The following is a 21,460-nucleotide window of genomic DNA, read 5'->3' as shown; positions in this document are numbered from 1 at the left end:
CCGCAGTTTCGGGCCTTTTGCCCACACAAGGGAGGCTTTAACAAGTGAATAACAGGTGTGGATATGTATTTCATGGCGACGGTCAATGAAACATTGTTATGTTGTCTAGGAAAATGTACGATCGTTTCAAAACCTGTACTGGTTCTGGTTTCACCGGGAATCCTCATGAGCAGAGAGTGGGGTGGATTCCCGATCCTCGTGGACCATGTTTGTTTTTTCCCCTGACAGGCTGCTGATTGGGCTCAGCTGTGGTGGTCATTGTGTGTCCAGAGCTCAGAGAAAGCTGTGCTAGGACTGCCAAGTGCTACAGGGACCGGCTTCTGGACTGCTGTCATTTCCAAGGAGAACCATTACCTGGAGTGAGGGACTTTGGTCAGGAGGAGGACCTTCACCAAGTAAGACTGCGTTAAGCAGAAGCTTGTCTTGTCATTTATGCTTTTATTGTATTGTTTTAGTGAAATCCATACAGTGGTGATCGGTGCTTGTAATTTCCCCCAAAGCCACACGGATCACCGCTGACTGTCCCTGTATCCTCCTCCAGTTCCCCATCCGGGCTGCTCTCCCCCACCGCGCTCCGTGTCCCCCCTCCGCGCTGCTGTGTTCCCCCTCCTCGCTCAGTGTCACCCTCCATGTCCCCCTCTGCGCTCCATGTCACCCTCCGTTCTTCTGCTCTCCCCCTCCGCGCTCCGTGTCCCCAATCCGTGCTGCTGCGTTCCCCCTCCGCGCTCAGTGTCTCCCCTTCAATCTTCTGCTCTCCCCCTCCGCGCTCCGTGTCCCCCCTCCGTGCTGCTGCGTTCCCCCTCCGCGCTCAGTGTCTCCCCTTCAATCTTCTGCTCTCCCCCTCCGCGCTCCGTGTCTCCCCTCCGTGCTGCTGCTCTCCCCTCCGCACTCCATGTCACCCTCCGTATCCTCCTCCGCTCCCTCTGTCAGGGTGGAGAGCGGAGGTAGGAGCCGCTAAACCCGGCTTCTACCTTTTCCGAATGATCACTGACTCTGTCCATTCACATAACTGAAACATTGTAACCTCCCCCTCTGTGCTCTTTGTCCCCCCTCCATGCTGCTGCATTCCCCCCCTCTTCGCTCAGTGTCACCCTCCGTTCTTCTGCTCTCCCCCTTCGTGCTCCGTGTCCCCCCTCCATGCTGCTGCGGTCCCCCCCTCTTCGCTCAGTGTCACCCTCCTTTCTTCTGCTCTCCCCCTCCGAGCTCCATGTCCCCCCTCCGTGCTGCTGCGTTCCCCCCCCCCCTCCTCGCTCAGTGTCACCCTCCGTTCTTCTGCTCTCCCTCTACGTGCTCCGTGTCCCCCCTCCGTGCTGCTCTCCCCCTCCGCGCTCCGTGTCACCCTCCGTTCTTCTGCTCTCCCCCTCCGTGCTCCGTGTCACCCTCTGTTCTTCTGCTCTCCCCCTCCGTTCTTCTGCTCTCCCCCTCCGTGCTCCGTGTCACCCTCTGTTCTTCTGCTCTCCCCCTCCGTTCTTCTGCTCTCCCCCTCCGTTCTTCTGCTCTCCCCCTCCGCGCTCCGTGTCTCCCCTCCGTGCTGCTGCTCTCCCCCTCCGCGCTCCGTGTCCTCCTCGGCTCCCTCCCTCTGTGATCACTGACTCTGTCCATTCATATAACTGAAACATTGTAACTCTGTTTTTACGATGCTTCAGTTTATGAATGGAGAGGAGATGCTGTCTTCTCTCCATTCACTTTTAGTGCAGCTGAGAAAGGGACTGGGGAAGCTGTGTCCTCAGTCCCTTTCTCTGTCTCAAAGGGGAGATGTCAGAGGTCTGTTAAGATCCCTGATATCTCACCAAAGCCCCCCAACAGGGCTAAAAAAAAAAAAATTGCAATAAATAATAAAACAAAATTAATTGTAAAAAATAATACAAATTAAAGGGGTTGTAAAGGTAGGATTTTTTTATCCTAAATAGCTTCCTTTACCTTAGTGAGTAAAAACAAACCACTAACGCTAAATGATGTTACACCGCATAAATGGATACCTAACATGTCACACTTTAAAATTGCGCACACTCGTGGAATGGCGCCTACGGTACTTTAAGCAAAGTTACACCCAAAAATGGAACTTCTGCTTTTCGGATTCCTCCCCCCCTCTGGTGTCACTTTTTGCACCTTTCAGGGGAAGCAGATACCTGTGTAAGACAATTATTTGCTCCCACTTCCGGCCATAGACCGCCGCAGTATCCGCGGCGATCTACACCATGTCCTGCCCTTCCTCCGTCCCCCTTGCTGTCTTCTGGGAGACACACAGGTCCCAGAAGACAGAAGGGACCAGTGGGATCGAGCAGCATGACTGGCGCATGCGCTGCAGGGAACCAGTCTGTGAAGCTGCAAGGCTTCACTTCCTGATTCCCTTACTGAAGATGGCGGCGCCTCCACCCGGGAGCCATGGGACAGATCGGCTTCAGGTCAGGACATTGCGGGTGCCCAGGACAGTTAAGTGTCCTTGTTTTAAAAGTGAGCAGCTGCAGGATTTGTAGCTGCTGACTTAAAAAAAACAATTTTTTTTTGGCGGAACTCCGCTTTAAAAATCTCCATAGGCAACGCATTTAAGTTTTTTTTTTACAGAGAGTTACAGAGAAAGTCTGTGGCTAGAATTATTTCTCTCGCTCCAACGATCGCGGCGATACCTCACATGTGTGGTTTGAACACGTTTACCTTTGTGGACGCAACTTGGGGACTTTGGGGATCCGGTATTAGACCCCAAACTTGGCACACATGTAGCACCACTTCTTCCTCTACAAGTGTGCAAAGTTTGTTGTCTGGCGGACCTACGGCCGGGGAGCACCGATTTTTTTTTTTTTTTTTTTTTTTTTTTTTTTTTTTTTTTTTTTTTCAAAGCCCGTGATCTGACGATATGGTTTCGGCTATCGAGATGGTTCCTGTAAGGACTGCGCAGGCGCAATCCTTGCCGACGGAAATCACCGAACCTCCAGGGCGACGTGGAATTTGAGGTAAGTGGCCAGACGGCTCGCTACGCTCGTTTGGCCTCCTGGCTCTTTTTTTTTAACATCCTCCAATCCACGGGGAGGTTAAGGAATGAGCCTGGATGCCGGCCGAGGTTCGGAGATTTTCATCGGCAAGGATTGCGCCTGCGCAGTCTTTACAGGAACCATCTCGATAGGGGAACCTTAACGACAAGTCACCGGGCACCCCTTCCTAGACTCCCATGTTAAACAGTAATTTCTCCGGTGACTTTGGGGACCAAGTACCAACCGGTTGTAGGTGTCTTGGACCCGGAACTTGGCACACACGTAGCCCTGTGTCTCCTCTACAAGTGTGCAAAGTTTGTTGTCTGGGGGACCTAGGGCTGGGGAGCACCGATTTTTCAAAGCCGGGCACCCCTTCCATAGACTCCCATGTTAAACGTCAGTCTAGTCATGGACACAGTGGCCCAGATTCTTAAACGAGATACGACGGCGTATCTCCAGATACGCCGTCGTATCTCTAAGTTGCGCGGTCGTATCTATGCGCCTGATTCTCAGAATCAGTTACTCATAGATTTCGCTTAGATCCGACAGGCGTAACTGTGTTACACTGCCGTATCGTAAATGCATATTTACGCTGGCCGCTAGGTGGCGCTTCCGTCGAATTCCGCGTTGAGTATGCAAATTAGGTAGTTACGCGAATTCCTGAACGTATGCCCGGCCGTAAAAATACGCCGTTTACGTTAGGCTTTTCCCGGCGTATAGTTGCCCCTGCTATATGGTAGAATAAGTGCGGCGTAACAATGTTAAGTATGGCCGTCGTTCCCGCGTCGAAATTTGAAAAAGTTACGTCGTTTGCGTAAGTCGTCCGTGAATGGGGCTGGACGTCATTTACGTTCACGTCAAAACCAATGACGTCCTTGCGGCGTACTTTGGAGCAATGCACACTGGGAAATTCCACGAACGGGGCATGCGCCGTTCGGGAAAAACGGCAATCACGTCGGGTCACAGTACATTTAAATAAAACACGCCCCCCTGATCCAAATTTGAATTAGGCGGGGCTTACGCCGGCCAATTTACGCTACGCCGCCGCAAATTACGGAGCAAGTGCTTTGAGAATACAGCACTTGCCCGTGTAAGTTGCGGAGGCGTAATGTAAATCAGATACGTTACGCCCGCACAATTTTACGCGGATGTACGAGAATCTGGGCCAGTGAGGCATGGGCACAGTGAGGCATTGGACCGTGAGGCATGGGCACAGTGAGGCATTGGCACCATGAGGCATGCACATGGGCACAGTGAGGCATGGGCACCGTAAGGCATGCACATGGACACGGTGAGGCAAAGTGAGGCATGGACACAGTGAGGCATGGACACAGTGAGGCATGCACATGGACACGGTGAGGCAAAGTGAGGCATGGACACAGTGAGGCATGGGCACAGTGAGGCATTGGCACCGTAAGGCATGCACATGGGCACAGTGAGGCATGCACATGGACACGGTGAGGCGTGCAGATGGACATCCTAGGCTTAGGCCCCATACACACGATAGGATTTATCCGCGGATACGGTCCGCCGGACCGTATCCGCGGATAAATCCTCTGCGGATTTTAATCCGATGGCGTGTACACGCCATCGGATTGAAATCCGCGCCGAATTCCCATCGCGGTGACGTGTCGCACCGTCGCCGCGATGATGACGCGGCGACGTGCGCGACGCTGTCATATAAGGATATCCACGCATGCGTCGAATCATTACGACGCATGCGAGGGATGGGTTCGGACGGATCGATCCGGTGAGTCTGTACAGACCACCGGATCGATCCGCTGGTGCCGATTCCAGCGGATAGATTTGTAGACATGTCTACAAATTTTTATCTGCTGGAATTCGGAAATATCCGCGTATAAATATCCGCTGGAACGTACACACCAGGGGATCTATCCGCTGAAACCGATCCGCTGAGATTTTTCAGCAGATGGATCCTCTCGTGTGTATGGGGCCTAATACTCGAGTCAATAAGTTTTCCCATTTTTTTTGTGTTCAATTAGGTGCCTCGGCTTATATTCGGGTCGGCTTATACTCGAGTATATACGGTAATTGTGAGAGATACATTTTGAATAGATTTACTGAAGATATTCCCGAGACCGGTGCACTTTTGTTCTGTTTTTTAGTGTCAAATAAAGATTTCCCAGTCCGTAGAAAGAGCTACAAGGCCGTGGATATCGCCTTTTATTCTACAGTGCTATGGGATTAATTGGTTGAATTTTGGATATTAACCTTTTACCATTTGGCTTGTATCCTTTTAACGCGTCGCCGTTTGTATTATGTATGTAGGACATGAATGGATGCCAAATTTCCAGACCCTTCAGGTCACCGTACTGGTGCAGTAGGGGGGCCACTGAATCAATAAACCTGTTACAAATCCATTCTTCACCAGTCGCATTCTTCAGTAAATCCCTTCATTAGAGGACATAATAGGAATAAAACAGGGGCCAGTGTAGATCCTGTCTTTTAGGGACACAGGAAAAGGAAAGACGAGGTTGAGGGAGTGGAAGAAGAATCCGTCTCTTCCTTTTGTCCTTCATTAATTATATTGTCCTGGGACAACAGCTTGTGTTCTGAACGGCACCTTTAGCTTGTAGGAATGGCCATTAGGATCCTTGCCCAGTCATCCATGAAGAGAGTCTTTTCAATCGTCCAGCTGGTTTCGGATGTTCTATATCCCGATATGTGATTTGGAGAAATCATTTCTTTGTTGAGATTGTATGGAAACCTTGAACCAGACATATAGACTGGAGAAAAGGGATGTGATTGCATAAAGCCATTACCATAAAGGCATGTTCACACCAGTGGATTGAAAAATTGGCAACAAATGTTAGAGAAGAGCATTGTCAATCTATTTATATTGATGTCAGTTCTCGAGCTTTCCCTATGTGACATCAGGTCTCTGGCTTTCCCTATGTGACATCAGGTCTCTGGCTTTCCCTATGTGACGTCAGGTCTCTGGCTTTCCCTATGTGATGTCAGATCTGTGGCTTTCCCTATGTGACGCCAGTTCTCTGGCTTTCCCTATGTGACGTCAGGTCTGGGGCTTTCCCTATGTGACGTCAGGTCTCTGGCTTTCCCTATGTGACGTCAGGTCTCTGGCTTTCCCTATGTGACGTCAGGTCTCTGGCTTTCCCTATGTGATGTCAGCCTGTAGCTTTCCCTATGTGACGTCAGATCTGTGGCTTTCCCTATGTGACGCCAGTTCTCTGGCTTTCCCTATGTGACGTCAGGTCTGGGGCTTTCCCTATGTGACGTCAGGTCTCTGGCTTTCCCTATGTGACGTCAGGTCTCTGGCTTTCCCTATGTGACGTCAGGTCTCTGGCTTTCCCTATGTGACGTCAGGTCTCTGGCTTTCCCTATGTGACGTCAGGTCTGTAGCTTTCCCTATGTGACGTCAGGTCTGTAGCTTTCCCTATGTGACGTCAGGTCTGTAGCTTTCCCTATGTGACGTCAGGTCTGGAGCTTTCCCTATGTGACGTCAGGTCTCTGGCTTTCCCTATGTGACGTCAGGTCTGTAGCTTTACCTATGTGACGTCAGGTCTGGAGCTTTCCCTATGTGACGTCAGGTCTGGAGCTTTCCCTATGTGACGTCAGGTCTGGAGCTTTCCCTATGTGACGTCAGGTCTCTGGCTTTCCCTATGTGACGTCAGGTCTGTGGCTTTCCCTATGTGACGTCAGGTCTGTGGCTTTCCCTATGTGACGTCAGGTCTCTGGCTTTCCCTATGTGACGTCAGGTGTCTGGCTTTCCCTATGTGACGTCAGGTCTCTGGCTTTCCCTATGTGACGTCAGGTCTCTGGCTTTCCCTATGTGACGTCAGGTCTCTGGCTTTCCCTATATGATGTCAGCCTGTAGCTTTCCCTATGTGACGTCAGATCTGTGGCTTTCCCTATGTGACGCCAGTTCTCTGGCTTTCCCTATGTGACGTCAGGTCTGGGGCTTTCCCTATATGACGTCAGGTCTCTGGCTTTCCCTATGTGACGTCAGGTCTCTGGCTTTCCCTATGTGACGTCAGGTCTCTGGCTTTCCCTATGTGACGTCAGGTCTGTAGCTTTCCCTATGTGACGTCAGGTCTGTAGCTTTCCCTATGTGACGTCAGGTCTGTAGCTTTACCTATGTGACGTCAGGTCTGGAGCTTTCCCTATGTGACGTCAGGTCTCTGGCTTTCCCTATGTGACGTCAGGTCTGTAGCTTTACCTATGTGACGTCAGGTCTGGAGCTTTCCCTATGTGACGTCAGGTCTCTGGCTTTCCCTATGTGACGTCAGGTCTGTGGCTTTCCCTATGTGACGTCAGGTCTGTGGCTTTCCCTATGTGACGTCAGGTCTGTAGCTTTCCCTATGTGACGTCAGGTCTCTGGCTTTTCCTATGTGACGTCAGGTCTCTGGCTTTCCCTATGTGACGTCAGATCTGTGGCTTTCCCTATGTGACGTCAGGTCTGTAGCTTTCCCTATGTGACGTCAGGTCTCTGGCTTTTCCTATGTGACGTCAGGTCTCTGGCTTTTCCTATGTGACGTCAGGTCTGTGGCTTTCCCTATGTGACGTCAGGTCTGTGGCTTTCCCTATGTGACGTCAGGTCTCTGGCTTTCCCTATGTGACGTCAGGTCTCTGGCTTTCCCTATGTGACGTCAGGTCTGTAGCTTTCCCTATGTGACGTCAGGTCTGTAGCTTTACCTATGTGACGTCAGGTCTGGAGCTTTCCCTATGTGACGTCAGGTCTCTGGCTTTCCCTATGTGACGTCAGGTCTGTAGCTTTACCTATGTGACGTCAGGTCTGGAGCTTTCCCTATGTGACGTCAGGTCTCTGGCTTTCCCTATGTGACGTCAGGTCTGTGGCTTTCCCTATGTGACGTCAGGTCTCTGGCTTTCCCTATGTGACGTCAGGTCTCTGGCTTTCCCTATGTGATGTCAGCCTGTAGCTTTCCCTATGTGACGTCAGATCTGTGGCTTTCCCTATGTGACGCCAGTTCTCTGGCTTTCCCTATGTGACGTCAGGTCTGGGGCTTTCCCTATGTGACGTCAGGTCTCTGGCTTTCCCTATGTGACGTCAGGTCTCTGGCTTTCCCTATGTGACGTCAGGTCTCTGGCTTTTCCTATGTGACGTCAGGTCTCTGGCTTTTCCTATGTGACGTCAGGTCTGTGGCTTTCCCTATGTGACGTCAGGTCTCTGGCTTTCCCTATGTGACGTCAGGTCTGTAGCTTTCCCTATGTGACGTCAGGTCTCTGGCTTTTCCTATGTGACGTCAGGTCTCTGGCTTTTCCTATGTGACATCAGGTCTGTGGCTTTCCCTATGTGACGTCAGGTCTCTGGCTTTCCCTATGTGACGTCAGGTCTGTAGCTTTACCTATGTGACGTCAGGTCTGTAGCTTTACCTATGTGACGTCAGGTCTGGAGCTTTCCCTATGTGACGTCAGGTCTCTGGCTTTCCCTATGTGACGTCAGGTCTCTGGCTTTCCCTATGTGACGTCAGGTCTCTGGCTTTCCCTATGTGACGTCAGGTCTCTGGCTTTCCCTATGTGACGTCAGGTCTGTAGCTTTCCCTATGTGACGTCAGGTCTCTGGCTTTTCCTATGTGACGTCAGGTCTCTGGCTTTTCCTATGTGACGTCAGGTCTGTGGCTTTCCCTATGTGACGTCAGGTCTCTGGCTTTCCCTATGTGACGTCAGGTCTGTAGCTTTACCTATGTGACGTCAGGTCTGTAGCTTTACCTATGTGACGTCAGGTCTGGAGCTTTCCCTATGTGACGTCAGGTCTCTGGCTTTCCCTATGTGACGTCAGGTCTCTGGCTTTCCCTATGTGATGTCAGCCTGTAGCTTTCACTATGTGACGTCAGGTCTCTGGCTTTCCCTATGTGACGTCAGGTCTCTGGCTTTCCCTATGTGACGTCAGGTCTGTAGCTTTACCTATGTGACGTCAGGTCTGGAGCTTTCCCTATGTGACGTCAGGTCTCTGGCTTTCCCTATGTGACGTCAGGTCTGTGGCTTTCCCTATGTGACGTCAGGTCTGTGGCTTTCCCTATGTGACGTCAGGTCTGTAGCTTTCCCTATGTGACGTCAGGTCTCTGGCTTTTCCTATGTGACGTCAGGTCTCTGGCTTTCCCTATGTGACGTCAGATCTGTGGCTTTCCCTATGTGACGTCAGGTCTGTAGCTTTCCCTATGTGACGTCAGGTCTCTGGCTTTTCCTATGTGACGTCAGGTCTCTGGCTTTTCCTATGTGACGTCAGGTCTGTGGCTTTCCCTATGTGACGTCAGGTCTGTGGCTTTCCCTATGTGACGTCAGGTCTGTGGCTTTCCCTATGTGACGTCAGGTCTGTGGCTTTCCCTATGTGACGTCAGGTCTGTGGCTTTCCCTATGTGACGTCAGGTCTGTGGCTTTCCCTATGTGACGTCAGGTCTGTAGCTTTCCCTATGTGACGTCAGGTCTGTAGCTTTCCCTATGTGACGTCAGGTCTGTAGCTTTCCCTATGTGACGTCAGGTCTGTAGCTTTCCCTATGTGACGTCAGGTCTGTAGCTTTCCCTATGTGACGTCAGGTCTGTAGCTTTCCCTATGTGACGTCAGGTCTGTAGCTTTCCCTATGTGACGTCAGGTCTCTGGCTTTCCCTATGTGACGTCAGGTCTGGAGCTTTCCCTATGTGACGTCAGGTCTCTGGCTTTCCCTATGTGACGTCAGGTCCGTAGCTTTCCCTATGTGACGTCCAAGTCATGAAGGTTTCCATGCTGACAAAAATGTGTCAAAATTGACTGATGTGTCTGCCATAATGTCAAAGTCCTGAAAAAAATCGCTGATCGCCGCCATTAGTAGTAAAAAATGAATAAAAATAATATTACAATTTAGAAAAATGCAAAAAAAAAATATCCCCTATTTTGTAAACGCTATAAATTTTGCGCAAACCAATCGATAAACGCTTATTGCGTTTTTTGTTTTTTTTACCAAAAATAGGTAGAAGAAAACGTATCGGCCTAAACTGAGGAAAAAAATATTTTTTTATATATTTTTTGGGGGATATTTATTATAGCAAAAAAGTAAAAAATATTGCATTTTTTTTTCGAAATTGTTGCTCTATTTTTGTTTATAGCGCAAAAAAAAAACGCAGAGGTGATCAAATACTACCAAAAGAAAGCTCTATTTGTGGGGAAAAAAGGACGCCAATTTTGTTTGGGAGCCACGTCGCACGACCGCGCAATTGTCAGTTAAAGCGACACAGTGCCGAATCGCAAAAAGGGGCCAGGTCCTTGACCTGCATAATGGTCCGGGGCTTAAGTGGTTACATGTACGTGATTGTGCCCAGCCGTGCCATTCTGCCGACGTACATATTCGTGCGGCGGTCCTTATGGGGTTAACACCCAAAAACAAAAATGGTCCATATTCGGGAAATCCTCCTTGGACGCCTTTTTACTTCTATTGGACGGCATCGCCAGACAGCTTTCCAGCCAAAACATCCGCGATAAAGAGAAGGACCGCCGTAAAAAAACAACGTCTGTGTCCTCAAAATACCGGTTCTACCTCTTTACCTTTTACAACACAATGGCCCAGATTCACGTAGAACCGGGCAAATCTGCGGTGGCGTAACGTATGATATTTACGTTACGCCGCCGCAAGTTTTACGGGCAAGTGCTTGATTCACAAAGCACTTGCCTGTAAAGTTGCGGCGGCGTAGCGTTATTCCCCCGGCGCAAGCCCGCCTAATTCAAATGATCCGGGTAGGGGGCGTGGATCATTTAAATTAGGCGTGTTCCCCGCGCCGAACGTACTGCGCATGCAAGGACGTCATTGGTTTCGACGTGAAGGTAAATGGCGTCCAGCGACATTCACAGACGACTTACGCAAACTACGTAAAATGTTGAAATCGCGACGCGGGAACGACGTCCATACTTAACATTGGCTGCGCCTCCTAATAGCAGGACCAGCCTTACGCCGAAAAAGCCTTGACGTAAAAAACGAACGTCGGGCGCACGTACGTTTGTGAATCGGCGTATCTAGGAAATTAGCATATTCTACGCCGACAACAACGGAAGCGCCCCCAAGCGGCCAAAGTGATATTGCACACAATTCTACGCCGCCGCAATCAAGTTACGTCGGTGGAGGAAGCCTATTTTTTCAGCGTAACTGCCTTTGTGAATCGGCGTAACGCTACGCGGGCGCGGTATTCAAATTACGGCGGCGTATCTGGAGATACGCCGCCGCAAAAGGTACCTGAATCTACTCCATTGTAACTACTTCATCCCATAAACTTGGTATTCCAATGTCGTCATTTAACCCCCGAAAATAAATAAATAAACGCCCGCATCCAAGATCCAGAACGCTTTTATTCCGAGATAACCGCGGAGAAGCCTCATTGCTTATACAAACGCAGCGCGGCACGCCAGCAGTATAAATTGTCACCCTTATCCGTATGTTATCCGGGGATAAGGAGAGAAGCAATAGGCACGCCGGCGCCCACATATTGCCTGTCAATGTCGCCATCTGCTTGGAAGACGGTGGCATGCTGCCTTTTGAGATAAGAGTGTTTTTTTGAACTGGTTACTGTGTCTTCTTTCTTTTTTCTTCTTTTTTTATACTCTCGCACCATTCCACCCCTCCTCCCCGCATCCAATGCCTCCTGCCAGCTTTCCTTCGCCTGTTTGTCTGATTCTTATCGCAATGCCTCTCGATGCAGGATTAAACACGCCAACTGGAATGTTTATCGTACGGCCAGCAACACCCTGAGAAAAATTTCTTAAAAATGTTTCGCAGTCGATGACGTCCTCTCCTGGATTCCCCCTTCGTACCGCCATTCAAACTCTCTGCTCGTGTTCAGGCTCCGATTATTTCTCTATTGACCCCCAAGTGTCACTTGGGTATAAGTGCTCCGCTCTTCATACTTATGTTACCTTAAGTGCTTTCCTGCTCGTGTGTCTACGATCACCACGACCTCTTCCCCACACTCCTTAGCCCTGGCATCTGCGCTGATCAGCCGTCACGTTATGACCACTCACCCAATGTTAAGGAGGTCTCCATTTTCTGAGCCGCCGAGGCAGGGACTCCACTGGTCCTCTGAAAGTATGCTGTGGTATCTACCACCGAGCCGTCAGTAGCAGATCCTTTTTAAAGTGGTTGCAAACCCTCCCCCTGAAGTTACACCTACAGGCAGTGGTGTATTTAGGTTTCATGCACCCCCTAATTTAACCACTTGCCCACCGGGTTAATTCTGGCACTTCTCTCCTTCATGTGAAAATCACAATTTTTTTGCTAGAAAATTAATCAGAACCCCCAAACATTATATATTTTTTTTTAGCAGACATCCTAGGAAATAAAATGGCAGTCATTGCAATACTTTTTGTCACACCGTATTTGCGCAGCGGTCTTACAAGCGCACTTTTTTTGGATAAAAATCACTTTTTTTAATTAAAAAATAAGACAACAATACATTTTGCCCAATTTTTTTATATATTGTGAAAGATAATGTTACGCCGAGTAAAATGATACCCAACATGTCACGCTTAAAAATTGCGCCCAAAGTACCGAAGTTTGGCGCCATTCCACGAGTGTGTGCAATTTTGAAGCGTAACATTTATTTACTCGGCGTAACTTCATCTTTTCATTATGCAAAAAAATTGGGCTAACTTTTTTTTTTTTAGGGGGATCTAATAAAGGGGATCCAACCCGCTACTAGCAAGGGGACCTAATAAAGGGAGTCCAACCCACTACTAGCAAGGTGGATCTAATAAAGGGGACCAACCAGCTACTAGCAACAGGGATCTAATAAAGGGGGCCCAACCAGCTACTAGAAAAAGGGATCTAATAAAAAGGGGGTCCAACCCACTACTAGCAAAAGGGATCTAATAAAAAGGGGGTCCAACCCACTACTAGCAAAAGGAATCTAATAAAAAGGGGGTCCAACCCACTACTAGAAAAAGGGATCTAATAAAAAGGGGGGTCCAACCCACTACTAGCAAGGTGGACCCAATAAAGGGGGTCCAACCAGCTACTAGCAACAGGGATCTAATAAAGGGGGTCCAACCAGCTACTATCAAGGAGACCTAATAAAGGGTGTCCAACCCGCTACTAGCAAGGAGACCTAATAAAGGGGGTCCAACCTGCAACTAGCAAGGCCATCCACAATGTAAAAGAAAATGTTATTCATCAGACCAGGCCATCTTCTTCCATTGTTCCGTGGTCCAGGGTCTGATGCTCACGTGCCCATTGTAGGCACTTTTTTTCCAGCACATCCCTGTTGTATCACGGTCACGTGATTCTTTGCACATATCGAATAAAACCCCTAAAAGAACGTAAACTATCTTGTGACTGTGATACTACAATCCCCATTAGATTCAGATCTGGTGAATTTACAAGCCAAGTCACCACCTCAAACGCCCCAAACCAATCTTGAATTCATCTGACAAGGCCACCTTCTTCCATTGTTCCGTGGTCCAGGTCTGATGCTCACGTGCCCTTTGTAGGCACTTTTGTTTTTCTAGCACATCCCACAGATGCTCAGCTGGATTGAGCTCTGGAGAATTCGGAGTCCGAATCAATACCTCAAAGTCATTGTGTTCCTCAAAGCATTCTTGATTTCATCCGACCAGGCCACCTGGTGCACCATGTCACAAAGCTCCAATCATCTCACCACTGCATAATGAGGTCACTGTACCCCGAGATCTCCATCCAATTGAGTACCCTTTGGGATGTGGTGGAAAGGGAGATTGGCATCATGGATGTGCAGCTGAAAAATCTGCAGCAACTGCGTGATGTCATCATGTCACTATGGATGAAAATCTCTGAGGAACGTTTCCAACACCTTGTTGTATCTATGCCACCAAGAATGAAGGCAAAAGGCGGTCCAACCCGCTACTAGCAAGGGAGACCTAATAAAGGGGGTCCAACCCGCTACTAGCAAGGGAGACCTAATAAAGGGGGTCCAACCCGCTACTAGCAAGGGGGACCTAATAAAGGGGGTCCAACCCACTACTAGCAAGAGGGACCTAATAAAGGGGGTCAAACCAGCAACTAGCAATGTGGACCTAATAAAGGGGGTCCAACCCAGGACTAGCAAGAGTGACCTAATAAAGGGGGTCAAACCAGCTACTCGCAAGGTGGACCTAATAAAGGGGGTCCAACCAGGGACTAGCAAGGTGGACCTAATAATGGGGGTCCAACCAGCTACTAGCAAGGAGGATCTAATAAAGGGGGTCCAACCCGCTACTAGCAAGGGGGACCGAATAAAGGGGGTCCAACCCGCTACTAGCAAGGGGGACCTAATAAAGTGGCCTGTGAGTGTGCATTCTCTAGCATGCTCTATCCCGGTCATTGCACTCTTTGCTGCACTTCATCGCGGGCTGAGTCTATTATTCAGAAGTACTTTAGTGAAGTCATTGAGGCAAAACTATTGCCGGATTCCAACGGCTTGTCCATTTTATTATTTTCATTCATTGTCCTCTTCCCCTTTCTGTTGAATTGGCGTAGGTGTCCTCTGAACAGGAGGGCAGCATCCCCTCCATTGGGACGGGCATAGATGGTGGAGTCTTCAGCCAAGTGACTTAAGCCCCCCTGACTCACAGTGGGAGTCTCAATCACTTTATGAGACCCTCAGCACATTCCAGACTCTCTTGTGTCCCCTGTTTGCATTGTCGCGGATAAAGAAGCCCCTCTCCAATAAGAAACGGAAAGGAACGCGGCTCTTCGCGGCGTCGTCTTTTGGTCCCTGGTCCTGCTCCTCGATGAAGGTAACGGGGATTTGCTATTTTTGCACCTATGTGTCTATCTATGTGTGACCATTGCTGTTGTTGGGAGTCCTTTAAATAACTCGAGTTCCCGGCACTGGAGCGCGTTTACGTGGATGGAAAAAGGTTACCGGCATTTGCCAGGCTTTATATTTCCTGCGCGATGTGTCTGTAGGATGTGCACGTGATTGTGTCTGTACTTGTACTGTTCCCGCATTGTCTACGCGTTGCGTCCCTCGGGGCAGAATAAAGACTTTTTATTAGATCCGGAAATACAGGACAGTAGAGCTGTTTGTGCTCTAGAAAAACAAAGATTTTACTTTGCAAACGTGATAACGTATAAAATTTATAGGGCCAGATCCTCATAGCGAGTACGCCGGCGTGTCTACTGATACGCCGGCGTACTTTCAAATTTGCCGCGTCGTATCTTTAGTTTGAATCCTCAAACCAAGATACGACGGCATCTGGCTTCGATCCGACAGGCGTACGGCTTCGTACGCCTTCGGATCGTAGGTGTAATACTTTGGCGCCCGCTGGGTGGAGTTTGCGTCGTTTTCCGCGTTGGGTATGCTAATTAGCTTTTTCCGGCGATCCACGAACGTACGCGCGGCCGTCGCATTCTCTTACGTCGTCTCTAGTCGGCTTTTCGCGTCGCAAAGTTACGGCTGCTATTTAGGTGGTGTAACAATAGACAGCCCATGTTAAAGCATGGCCGTCGTTCCCGCGTCGAATTTCAAGATATTATTTTTTTTGCGTAAGTCGTCCGTGAATAGGAAAGGACGTAACTCAAGTCAACGTTCAAAAAATGACGTCGGTGCGACGTCATTTCGCGCAAAGCACGGCGGGAAATTTCAAAACGGAGCATGCGCAGTACGTTCGGCGCGGGAACGCGCCTAATTTAAATGATCCACGCCCCCCTACCCGGATCATTTGAATTAGGCGGGCTTGCGCCGGAGGGATTTACGTTACGCCGACGCAACTTTACAGGCAAGTGCTTTGTGAATCAAGCACTTGCCCGTAAAACTTGCGGCGGTGTAACGTAAATGCGATACGTTACGCCGCCGAAAATGTACCTGAATCTGGCCCATAGACTCTACTTGCTGTATATGCCACGTATATGTCTTTTTTTTGGGGGGGGGGGGGAGTAAAGACTGTTCACAAGATTTTAAATATTTAAAAACTTTTACTGGCTTATCAAACTCGACCTCTTGCCTACCAGGGCATTTTTTATTTTATGTTTTGGCTCAAATTTTTTTTTTCTGAAGGTAGAAACCCTGGAGAATAAAATGGAGGTCGTTTCAATTTTCTTTATATTTTACACTTGCCCACCGGGGGGGAATTTTTTTTATATTTTTTATATTGGCTTATCAAACTCAAATACTTGCCTACCAGGGCATTTTTTATATTTTGCACCCATAATAAAATCTGTATTTTTTATTTATTTTTTGCTAGATTTTGTTTTTCTCAAATTTTCTTTCTGGAAGGTAGAAACCCTGGAGAATAAAATAGAGGGAGTTTTCAATTTTCTATATTTTACGCTTGCCCACCGGGGGGGGGGGGGGGGGATTTTTAAATATTTTGCACGGATATTAAAATCTGCATTTTTTATTTATTTTTTTATTGCTAGAAAATATTGTAACCCCCCCACAAAATAAAAGCTTTCTGAAGGTGGAAACCCTGGAGAATAAAATGGAGATAGTTTTTTCAATTTTTTATATTTTACACTTGCCTACCGGAGCAATTTCTAAATATTTTGCACAGATATTAAAATCTGCATTTCTTATCTTATTTTTTTGCTAGAAAATACCCCCCCTCCCCCCCAAAAAAATGTAAAGCTTTCTGTCTGAGGTTAGAAACCCTGCATAAATTAAAAATGGAGGTAGTTTTCTATGTTTTATATTTTACACTTGCCTACCGGGGCAATTTTTAAATATTTTGCACAGACATTAAAATCTGCATTTTATTTTTTTTGCTAGAAAATACTGTGAAAATATTTTTTTATTTTTTATTTCTGGAGAATAAAAATGGAGGTCGTTTCAATTTTTTTTTATATTTTACACTTGCTTACTGGGGAAATGTTTTTATATTTTGCACACATATTAAAATCTACCACCTGTATGTCCTTTTTTGGGGGGGGGGGGGGTAGTAAAGACTGTTCACAAGATTTTAAATATTAAAAACTTTTACTGGCTTATCAAACTCAACCACTTGCCTACCAGGGCATTTTTTTATATTTTGTACCCATATTAAAATCTTCTTATTATTTATTTATTTATTTTTTTTGCTAGATTTTTTTTTCCCTGAAGGTAGAAACCATGGAGAATAAAATGGAGGTAGTTTTCAATTTTTTATATTTTACACTTGCCTACCGGAGCAATTTCTAAATATTTTGCACAGATATCAGGTAGGTCAGTGTAGTGGTCAGTATAGGAATCAGGTAGGTCAGTATAGGAATCAGGTAGGTCAGTGTAGGAATCAGGTAGGTCAGTGTAGGAATCAGGTAGGTCGGTGTAGGAATCAGGTAGGTCGGTGTAGGAATCAGGTAGGTCAGTGTAGGAATCAGGTAGGTCAGTGTAGGAATCAGGTAGGTTATTTCAGTGGTCAGGTAGGTCAGTGTAGGAATCAGGTAGGTCGGTGTAGGAATCAGGTAGGTCAGTGTAGGAATCGGGTAGGTCAGTGTAGGAATCGGGTAGGTCAGTGTAGGAATCGGGTAGGTCAGTGTAGGAATCGGGTAGGTCAGTGTAGGAATCGGGTAGGTCAGTGTAGGAATCGGGTAGGTCAGTGTAGGAATCGGGTAGGTCAGTGTAGGAATCGGGTAGGTCAGTGTAGGAATCGGGTAGGTCAGTGTAGGAATCGGGTAGGTCAGTGTAGGAATCGGGTAGGTCAGTGTAGGAATCGGGTAGGTCAGTGTAGTGGATAGTGTAGGAATCGGGTAGGTCAGTGTAGTGGATAGTGTAGGAATCAGGTAGGTCAGTGTAGTGGTCAGTGTAGGAATCAGGTAGGTCAGTGTAGGAATCAGGTAGGTTAGTGTAGTGGTCAGTGTAGGAATTAGGTTGGTCAGTGTAGTGGTCAGTGTAGGAATCAGGTAGGTCAGTGTAGGAATCAGGTAGGTCAGTGTAGGAATCAGGTAGGTCAGTGTAGGAATCAGGTAGGTCAGTGTAGGAATCAGGTAGGTTATTTCAGTGGTCAGGTAGGTCAGTGTAGGAATCAGGTAGGTCAGTGTAGGAATCAGGTAGGTCAGTGTAGGAATCAGGTAGGTCAGTGTAGGAATCAGGTAGGTCAGTGTAGGGATCAGGTAGGTCAGTGTAGGGATCAGGTAGGTCAGTGTAGGAATCGGTTAGGTCAGTGTAGGAATCGGGTAGGTCAGTGTAGGAATCGGGTAGGTCAGTGTAGGAATCGGGTAGGTCAGTGTAGGAATCGGGTAGGTCAGTGTAGGAATCGGGTAGGTCAGTGTAGGAATCGGGTAGGTCAGTGTAGGAATCGGGTAGGTCAGTGTAGGAATCGGGTAGGTCAGTGTAGGAATCAGGTAGGTCAGTGTAGGAATCAGGTAGGTCAGTGTAGGAATCAGGTAGGTCAGTGTAGTGGTCAGTGTAGGAATCAGGTAGGTCAGTGTAGGAATCAGGTAGGTCGGTGTAGGAATCAGGTAGGTCGGTGTAGGAATCAGGTTGGTCAGTACTACTGTACTAGTGGAAGGGACTCAGGCAGCGCTAAAAGTCTGGCGGGGGGGGGGTGCAAATTTCTTGCCTTGTCCCGGGCGCTGACACCCCCCACACTACACCACTGACTGCAGATATAAGTTGAGGAAAATCTGCGTATGAAATAGTTTTACCATTTGCCAATAAAAAAAAAAAATACGTCCCGGATTTCCTTTTAGAAATCTGGTCACCTTGGCGTGTGGGGGATCTCCGTATCGGCGGCTCTAGTTGGAGAGCAGCCAAGGTATGTGTTGGGTTGGCCTCCTCCAGAGATGCCTCTCTCTCTCTTTCCTAGTCTTTGTTATGTTATCACTCTGGTTTCTGTGTTCTGGTCTCCATCCCATAGAGACTTCTGATAAGCCGTGAGTTTAGAATTCCTTCGGGAGGGGTTGGGGGGGGGGGACGGATCTGTTAGGAGTCGTCTCCATGTAACGCGTTGTGCGTTGACCTCCCCGCCTGCTGTCCAGGGACCCGCTCTCTCTCCCAGCCTGTCCATTGTCACTCCATCTTTTGTCTCCTCGTGATCCGCGCCGTGGTGGAGGATAAGCGAGATGAACTTGGTTTTGTCGGCGAAGGGCGTTGTTTGCCCATCTGTATTAACCTTTGACCGCCTTGGGTGGTGGGCCTGGGGGATTGAAACCCTTCCTAATATGGGCGCCTTGGGTGGGGGGGGTGGTGGTGGTGGTGTGGGTGGTGGTGTGGGTGAGGGTGGTGGTGGGGGTGGTGGTGGTGGTGGTGAGGGTGGTGTGGGTGGTGGTGGTGGGGGTGGTGGTGGTGGTGAGGGTGGTGGTGGTGGTGTGGGTGGTGGTGGTGGGGGTGGTGGTGGGCCTGGGGGATTGAAACCCTCCCTTTATATAAAAAAGGTTACCCTTGCCCTAATGGCTTTTTGCAATCGTATGGAACCTTGTAGCGTCTTAAGTACATTGCTCTCCGTGCCGGTTGCTACGCTCTGCGCCCAGTTATTCACCACGCCGTGGCGTCCCGCTGGGGCAGAGAATAGCCCGCAGCTTCCAGCACAGAGCATTCTCTTGTCTAAGCCCCCGGGGGGGTAAAGGGTAGCGAAGGGCCCTGCGTTTGCTTATTGCCCTTGATACGTCTTAGATTATGGATGAAGCTATGGTATAGAAATCTTCTGCGCTCAGCGGGGAGCGTAGATGAAGAGGGTTGGAGTAGAGGGGGGGGGTGGGGGGGAGTTTAGCGCTGCCAGCTATGTACCTGCTCTGTATATAAATGGAGTAGTTGACAGAGCGGAGGGATTGGCAAAACAAAGCAGAAAGGGCACGCCAAGGTCACGAGAACATGCCAAGAACAGAATATGTAATGAGCCTTTTCATGGGCACACAGGGAGGCCGTTGAAAAAGTTGCGGGCACTTGGGGGGGGGGGGGCGCACGGGGGGCCGCACGCAAAAAAATAAATAATAATACCGTAAAATTGAACAACTTCCCTCTCCGTGACTTCTTTGTGTGTAATAAAGCGGGATCTCCGACCTTTGCTGACCGGTCTCCGGGGCCGAGTCCTACACCTGATGCCTCGCCGTTCTCTGGTGGAGCTCCTCTGAGGCTCAGCTGGGTGTGACCTTCAAGAGTCCGAGACTCAAGTCCAAGAGCCAGAAGGCACTTTGAAGGCGTCAAGGAAGGATGAAGAAAGCAAAATAAGTCGTCTTCATTTTTTTTTTGTGTAAATTTTGGCAATTTTCGAATAAAAAGGCTGTTCTACAAATGTATGTTGTTGCACCAGATCACTTCAAAGTGGTTCTAAAGTCGGAAGGTTTTTTACCTTATATTCAAACACAAGGACCGGGGGGGCCGAATCTAGCCCTCCAGGCCTTGTCATGTAGCTCTGTACACAGCGCACTTCTCAACCCTGCACTCTGTACGTAGCGTAATCCTGAGCTCTGCACTCTGTACGTAGCGTAATCCTGAGCTCTGCACTCTGTACGTAGCATAATCCTGAGCTCTGCACTCTGTGTGTAACACACCCCTGAACTCTGCACTCTGTATGTAACACACCCCTGAACTCTGCACTCTGTACGTAGCATAATCCTGAGCTCTGCACTCTGTACGTAGTGTAATCCTGAGCTCTGCACTCTGTACGTAGCATAATCCTGAGCTCTGCACTCTGTACGTAGCGTAATCCTGAGCTCTGCACTCTGTACGTAGCATAATCCTGAGCGCTGCACTCTGTACGTAGCTTAATCCTGAGCTCTGCACTCTGTACTTAGCATAATCCTGAGCTTGCACTTTATATATAACACACTCCTGGACCCTGCACTCTGTATGTAGCGTAATCCTGAGCTCTGCACTCTGTATGTAACACACCCCTGAACTCTGCAATCTGTATGTAACACACCCCTGAACTCTGCACTCTGTACACAGCGCACTTCTGAACTCTGCATTCTGTATGTAACACACCCCTGAACTCTGCATTCTGTATGTAACACACCCCTGAACTCTGCACTCTGTACACAGCGCACTTCTGAACTCTGCATTCTGTATGTAGCATAATCCTGAGCTCTGCACTCTGTATGTAACACACCCCTGAACTCTGCACTCTGTATGTAATCCACCCCTGAACTCTGTACACAGCGCAATTCTGAATTTTGCCCTCTGTATGTAGCGTAATCCTGAGCTCTGCACTCTGTATGTAGTGTAATCCTGTGCTCTCACTCTATATGTAACACACCCCTGAACTCTGCACTCTGTATGTAACCCACCCCTGAACTCTGTACACAGCGCAATTCTTAATTTTGCGCTCTTTATGTAGCGTAATCCTGAGCTCTGCACTCTGTATGTAGTGTAATCCTGAGCTCTGCACTCTGTATGTAGCGTAATCCTGAACTCTGCACTCTGTATGTAGCGTAATCCTGTGCTCACACTCTATATGTAACACACTCCTGACCTCTGCACTCTGTATGCAGCGTAATCCTGAACTCTGGACTCTGTATGAAACACACCCCTGAACCTCTGCACTCTGTACACAGCGCACTTCTGATCTCTGCACGTAGCATAATACTGAGCTCTGTATGTAACACTCCTGAACCCTGCAGTCTGTATGTAGCACACTTCTAAACTCTGCACTCTGTATGTAGCAC

At 48.5% G+C, this 21,460-nt stretch overlaps 1 protein-coding gene across 1 annotated transcript in view; it reads left to right on the top strand.

Moving 5' to 3' along the window:
• Positions 1 to 254: 254 nt before the first annotated feature.
• Positions 255 to 21,460, top strand: part of LOC120913030 (semaphorin-3F-like) — a 185,424-nt gene continuing 164,218 nt past the window's right edge. Inside the window, exon 1 of the mRNA XM_040322700.1 lies at positions 255 to 395. The gene's annotated coding sequence lies outside the window, so the exon portion shown is untranslated. The remainder of the gene's footprint in view (positions 396 to 21,460) is intronic.

The sequence above is a fragment of the Rana temporaria genome, chromosome 9 (assembly GCF_905171775.1).
Source record: "Rana temporaria chromosome 9, aRanTem1.1, whole genome shotgun sequence".
Lineage (NCBI taxonomy): Eukaryota > Metazoa > Chordata > Amphibia > Anura > Ranidae > Rana > Rana temporaria.
Note: the sequence above shows the minus strand (reverse complement) of the source record. Positions and strands in the feature narration are given on the sequence as shown.